Genomic DNA, 6,633 nt, shown 5'->3' on the forward strand with positions numbered 1-6,633 from the left:
ATTTTGTGACATTTCAGAGAATATCTATAGTTATATACTGCATACTTAGTGATACCAATAATGATAGTACAAAGGGAGCAAGTTGGATTAATACATGGAATTTGCACATTTAAAAGAGTAACTAATTTACAAGAAGTCTTTTCTTACTTGCTGAATAGAATAGATTTTAATATAATACACTTGGTATACCTCTATTCACAGTACATCCTCCACTTGGCAAGATTAGAGAATCTTGCCAATCTTTTCAGGAGATAATACACACCATCTGGAGGAAATGTTTCTCTTTCCCCCACCCTCCCATCTGTTATATATTTCTCTTTGATCTCCCCACCTTCAGCACTTTATCTTCTGATCATCCCTAGACCTCAAACTCTAGCTGTACAACCATTTTCACTTTCAATCTCACTGTATTTCTATTTGGGTTTTGCCTTGTGGTTTTATCACACTACTGAAACTACTAGTCTGCAATAGTCTTAACTGAATCCTTCCTCATCTCTAATTCTAATCAATCTCTTTCTTTCTTTCCTCTTGAAATTCTGACTGAGCTTCCTAAATTCATTTTAGGACTTCTGCTATCTGATTATATACTCTTTAATCAGGCTGACTGCATTATGGTCACAAAATCAGAAAAAAAGTAGGAAGGGAGTTCAAGATCCTACCTACCCAAGGCAGGATCAGTTCTTTCTAGAGTAATTTCTGAACAATAACTATGTAAGCTTTCTTATAAAGAAGGCCTTAAAAAACAAAGAGATTCCACATCCTCTCCACAAAACTCAGTTCCAGTGCTTTGCTATCTATATTTAAAAATATCAGTCCCTTTATATTTAAAAAGATCTTTGTAGTGTCAGTCCTAAGTTCCCTAGCAGGTTTCTGAGTCTTTTTCTTCTTGAGCTACCCCAGTGAACATGGTGAACGGCTTGTTACCCTCTTCTTTCAGCAACCTTTTACATATTTGAATACTCTTATCATGTCCCTTTTCTGTCTTCTTTTGTTTTAGACTAAACAATTTCAGATCTTTCAAGCTTAGCTTTAAGGCATATTTCTAAACCTCTAATGATTTTACACTCTTGTGGATTCTCTCCAACTGATTCACGTCTTTTTTGAAGCCACAAATGCAAACCTAGGTACAAAATTCCAACTGAGACCTTAGCAGCAGTGAGTAAAGAGGAAATATGAGGGGTGGGTTTCTTTTTTCTTTTTGTAAGATATACAAAGATTGTATGTATTTCAACAAGGGTCAGAGGCTTGGGTGGTTTCGTGTGTTTTTTCCCCCTCCATATGTAGGCTGATGGCCTCTCATAAGCTTGAAAACTTGTATGCGGAACTGTATTGAACCAGTCAGTCCCTGTTTCATTACTGGATTGCTCATTACTTGTGCCAAAGCGTAGTACTTTGCACTTGTCCTTACTGAACTGCATCTTACTTACTGGAAACATTTCTCCATTTAAAAAAAAAAAAAATTAATTTCAATTTTTCTATTCTTTTGTCTTGCAGTCAGCTGCAGTTATAATAAGAACAGTACTGGACTCAAGATATGTTCCTATGGAAATGCCTGACATAATTTCAGGTAGACTATGAAGGATTGATGACTTTTTGGACAGCAGAATTCCAAGAAGTTATACATAATGAAGTTTCACCCAGACTTTAATTTCACTGTTTGCTTACAAAAATATTATCAAAGACAATATAAAAAATATTAGTAATGTCAATATGTAGTTATATGACAGCCACAGCTTTACTCAGTCTACAATCCCTATTATTCTATTATAGATGAAACGGTTTGTGAGACGTGGTACATTCTTAATCAGAATGTCTGTTAACTATTACTTTATGGTCTTCTGGAGGCTTATAAGCTGACTTTATTTTCACTCTACTGTGAACTGCACTTCTAGGACGCTTCTGACAGTTCATTAAGAGCATCCTAAGGTGAAATGTACTGGGCCCAGACGAGTAGAAAACATCTAAAAGTGACCCTTTCCCTTTAACTCATTCCATTCAAATTCATTCCTTTTTCTTTAACGCACTGTATTGTTTTTGCATGTGGCAGGATCTTGCAGGATATGTATATTGACAGGGACACATCAGCTGGGATGAAGTTATTTGAGATTCTAGGCAGTTGTTCAACAGCAAAGCAGAGCATGGAGCAAAGAGAAGCAAAATCCCATTTACATTTATATGTTTTCCTCTAATTCACTATAGCCATTTATTAGAAGAATAAGGAGCTTCTATGACTCGCAATCATTTCCATGCTACTGTTGGTTCCACAAACTTGAATCACACACACAAATGTATGAGCTAGAGCAGACGCAGTGTGGGTCTGGCAACACGTCTTGTCTGAAGAACCCACAAAAGCGTGGTTTGAATTGAAGGAAATTTCTCTTTCTTTCAGATAGCCCCACAAATACAGAACTGATAGCAGTTGGTGTATCTCTCTTTGGAGAGCTCATAGGAGATAAGGAACAGTACAGCAGTATTTTTAGAGAACTACAAACTTAGGTATCCTGCTGAGCAGTGACCTGGCCTTAGGTCTGCCTGGTTCACCTAACCCGTCTCAGCAGCTAGCTGAGCTTGTGTGTTGCAGCTTCAGACCTAGCAGCTCTTGCCAAATGGCTCTTCACACAACATTTGTGTCCTATGAATGGAATGGTCCGGAAGCCCCTACGGGAGAGTGGGCTGCAAAGCATGAAATCTGCATAGAACAATGGGTTTGATATTTCTTGTCTTTTTGCTTCTGCAAAAAACTAAGGCTTCTAACACCCTATAAAAGAAAACTGAATCTTCCAGAGTAGATAGAATAATTACCTGCAACACCAAAACATCAAAGCCAAGTCCCTGCTCTTGACCAGAAACATCAGAGAATTGAATCTGAGTCTTCTACAGCTCAGAAAAAAACCCTGAAATCTTGGTTCTTGGATCTCATGGAGGGGAAAAACAAAGGGGTCTTTTCCTTCCCTCTTTTATTCTCCATTATTCCCTCTTCAAACACATATTTTGACCAGATCTGCTCCTGTCTCCTTATATATACCCTCACACATCAAACAGCTCTTCCAAACACAAGTTGTCATGCTTTGTTCCTCTGGATACCTTTCTTTTTTATTAAATTGTATTTTCTAATAAAAAAATAGACCTTTTTTTTGTCCCCAAACACCTGCTCAAATATACACTTATCTTTTCACTGCAGACCTTATATTTAATGATAAAATTTGAGATACAATTCTGTCTTCTACAGCTAGAAAAAGGCCTGTTACGACTGTGACAGAATTTGAAGCGTGTGATTTGTAGGCCAGTTCTGTTATTAATGGTCTGAATTTCCTCCCCTTAAACATACCAACACAAACTGTTCTTTTGGCTAGAAACAGAGTGATGAACAGCGCAAGCTGTGGCATTTCCTTCAAATCACCCTGTCTCTGTGCCAAAAGCTCACCTTTTTTCTCTTGCACCAAATGCAATGAGTTCAGAGTCTTATGTTAGAGGACAACAAGCTCTTGATTTTTAAAGTTGCTTTCAGTATATTTTGGGAGTATTTCTGGAATACATTTTTGGACTCATTAACACTTCCAAACATTATTTATTGGCATCAGTTTGAGCAGAACATGGAAAAGAAAAGTGACCCCTGCTTTTCAACTACTGTTAGGGGATGGGGGAAAGAGAAAGAAATGTCCTTAAAAGTATATTTCTAAGGCACAGCTTGCCTGGCTTATGAAGGCAGCTGAGAAAGTTCTCACTTTGTTTGAACTGATATGTTTGTGAAAGTCTTATTTCTCCCCCCACCTCCTCTTTTCTTCTGCAGTGTCCAGTCTCGAAAACAAACTGACAGATGTTCTCTTGGATCAGCTTGTGAGACTTGCAATGTCAGAAGTACAAACAGACTTTAGCTGTTTAGTTCAGGAAATGAGATGCAGACAATCTGATAAATAAACAGTGTTTACTACTCCAGTTTAAAGTGTGCTTTGGATTTCTTTTCAAAATACTCCTACGAGGAACTGAGGATGAATATTAAACATGTGCTCCTAATTTCCAGATCTCAATGGCGAGGTCAGAGTAGTCTTTAACTTACACAATTTGTATAGTGTGGTTATAACAGAAGTGAATGTTTCTGAACTTTAACCATATTAAAGAAACAATAACAAGAAATTTGAATTACATAGAAATTGACTCTAAAGAAACTTGTAAGACTTATGAATACACAGAGATGAATTGGAATAATAGGATTTAGGACAGTGTGCGAATTAGAATACTTTGTGATTTAAACTGAGACACACACACAGATTTAAATCAGCTGATACATAATTACCCAGTTTGGATTGGGACAACAGAGTGGAAAATATTCTTATACTCAAGCAATAAAGTATACATTTCAATGGTTATGGGGTCATAAATTTAGATTTAGGTATCATCCAAATGGCACTTCCTTTACCAGCAGCATATAGATCCCCAGTGCAGCACTAAGGCATCATTTCACTATTAAATCTGTGTAATGTCATGTGCCACCCTACTTCTCTGTCATGGTTATGTGGACTACACAGCACAGAACAGACCAGCATTCATGGCTCCAACAACACATATGCAGCCAGGCAGAAGTAGAAACAGCCAGGGACTATAAACCTACCCTGCATGTACACCAGGAGATGCAAACAAGCAGGCACAACAGGACAATTAACTTCATAAAAAGCCACAAGGACTTTTTTCCTATTGTGAGAAAGGGAAGAAGAAGGTTTAGAATGCAGTAGGTGAATTTTGGAGCTAACTCCTGATATTCTGTTAAGGGCATGGTGACTACATGCTTCACTGTCCTTTGGGACTTGCATAAAATCACAATTTGGCCCTCAAGAGAGAAGACAGATACCCACTGAGTCACCAGTAATATTTCCTGCATTGCTTTGGATTTGTCTTGAGGCACCTCCCTTCCAGCTATGCAGTAAGCATCATTTCCACCGGATGGAGGTGATTCAGAACCCATGAAACGGTCACTTTTCTAAGTGATGGAGAACTATTACTGAATGAGTTATAATTTAAATAGCTTTTAGTGCCACATTTGAATTTTGAATGAATTCAAATTCTAGTGAAAGGTGTTCAACAAGTAGCACTGAGCCATGAAACCTCTTATTCACTATTCCCAAGAGGAACACCCAATACTTTGTCTGACTTTCATTTTGTTCTTAGCCTTACTCTCTTTTTTTTTTAATAATGAATTTTGAAAGAAAAAAAAATGGTTGCAGAGACTGAGGTATCCCTTATAGTTTTTGTTTTATCTCCTGCAATAAACAGAAGCCTGATCAGTACCCGTCAGAACATAATTAATACCTAGTCCTAGCAGTAAGAATACTATACGTATGCTTATCTGAGAGAAATTGTCATCTGTTTTATTTTGGCTATGAGACAACAGTCAGCAGAAAATACCTTTCAAATTTTTTTTAACCCTAAATTAATGAGATGCAGACTGATAAGCCAATCATGAAAGATTCTGTGAAACTCCTTATACTCATCCTAGATTGCAAGCTCTCCAGTCAAGTTTGCTGTACCTATCTGTCCACATTCACCCTGTTTTCCTGTATACCGTTTGAAGACTCCAAGTGTGACTACAGAAAGAGATAACTAACAGAAATCCCAACACAACTATGAAAGATTCTGCAGTCTAACAGCAGTAACTCACAGACTGCTATTTGTAATTTGAAACATTTTCCCCAACCTCTTCCTTGTAACTGTCATCATAAATAATCAGAATATTCATGTTATCTACACACAGAGCTCTTGTTTCTTTCTGATCCGTGTTTCAGACCTAACACTTTTTAATTAGTCTCCTGCTTCCTTAAAGGGCAAGTTTGTATCAAAACACTGACATTTTTCATATTTTAGATATTGCTCTATAAATAAAGTTATTTAGTAAGTCTTACCTTTTCAAAAGGTGGCAAGATGTGTTTTACAGCAAAATTTTACAGTTTTCTCATCACAGGACATGTAGTGTCTTTAGCTATCATGTATACCTTTTTTGCCCTAAGTGTGACTGCAGCTGTTTGGCAAATTCAGTCTTGGACCAACTCTGCTCCTAAAACAGAGGGAACAATAAAACACTGACTGTAGTGGGGGATTCTGGATGCTGGCTACTGCATTCAAAAGGTCCTTAATTAGAAGACAGCATTGTAATTTCTCCCTTCTTATGACCCTATAGCCAGATGCAGCTCATCAGTAAATTGTGCCTACTTAAACCTGGTTCATGGGATCCCATCAGGAGAAAGCCTGAGGTGGTACCTTGCAGGATTACAGGAGTTTTAGCCCTTGTGTGAAAAAGAAGGAAGGGGGAACTGCAGGCAGAAGTCAAGGCTGGAAGTGTCACATGCAGCAGGTAAAACTTGCCAAGTTTGGTATAGTCTCCAGGTGAGCTATGTCAGAGGTCTTTCTCCTGAAGTCAGCTTAACTTTTCTGGAAGCCAGCTCAACCCATACCTGGATTAATTAATTTGAAAGTTATGACTAGTCACTACCTTGGAGCAAATGAGTTTTGTTGATAAAGATGGCACGCACAGTTAAGGTTTACTCTGCATGTTATGAAGACTGTGTGGGTGACTAGTTCAGAGCTCGACAGATGCTCTGTTCCACCTGACAGTGTTACTGAATGATTAATAATAGAGTAAAA

This window comes from Harpia harpyja, chromosome 2 (genome assembly GCF_026419915.1).
Source record: "Harpia harpyja isolate bHarHar1 chromosome 2, bHarHar1 primary haplotype, whole genome shotgun sequence".
In the NCBI taxonomy this organism is placed as follows: Eukaryota; Metazoa; Chordata; class Aves; order Accipitriformes; family Accipitridae; genus Harpia; species Harpia harpyja.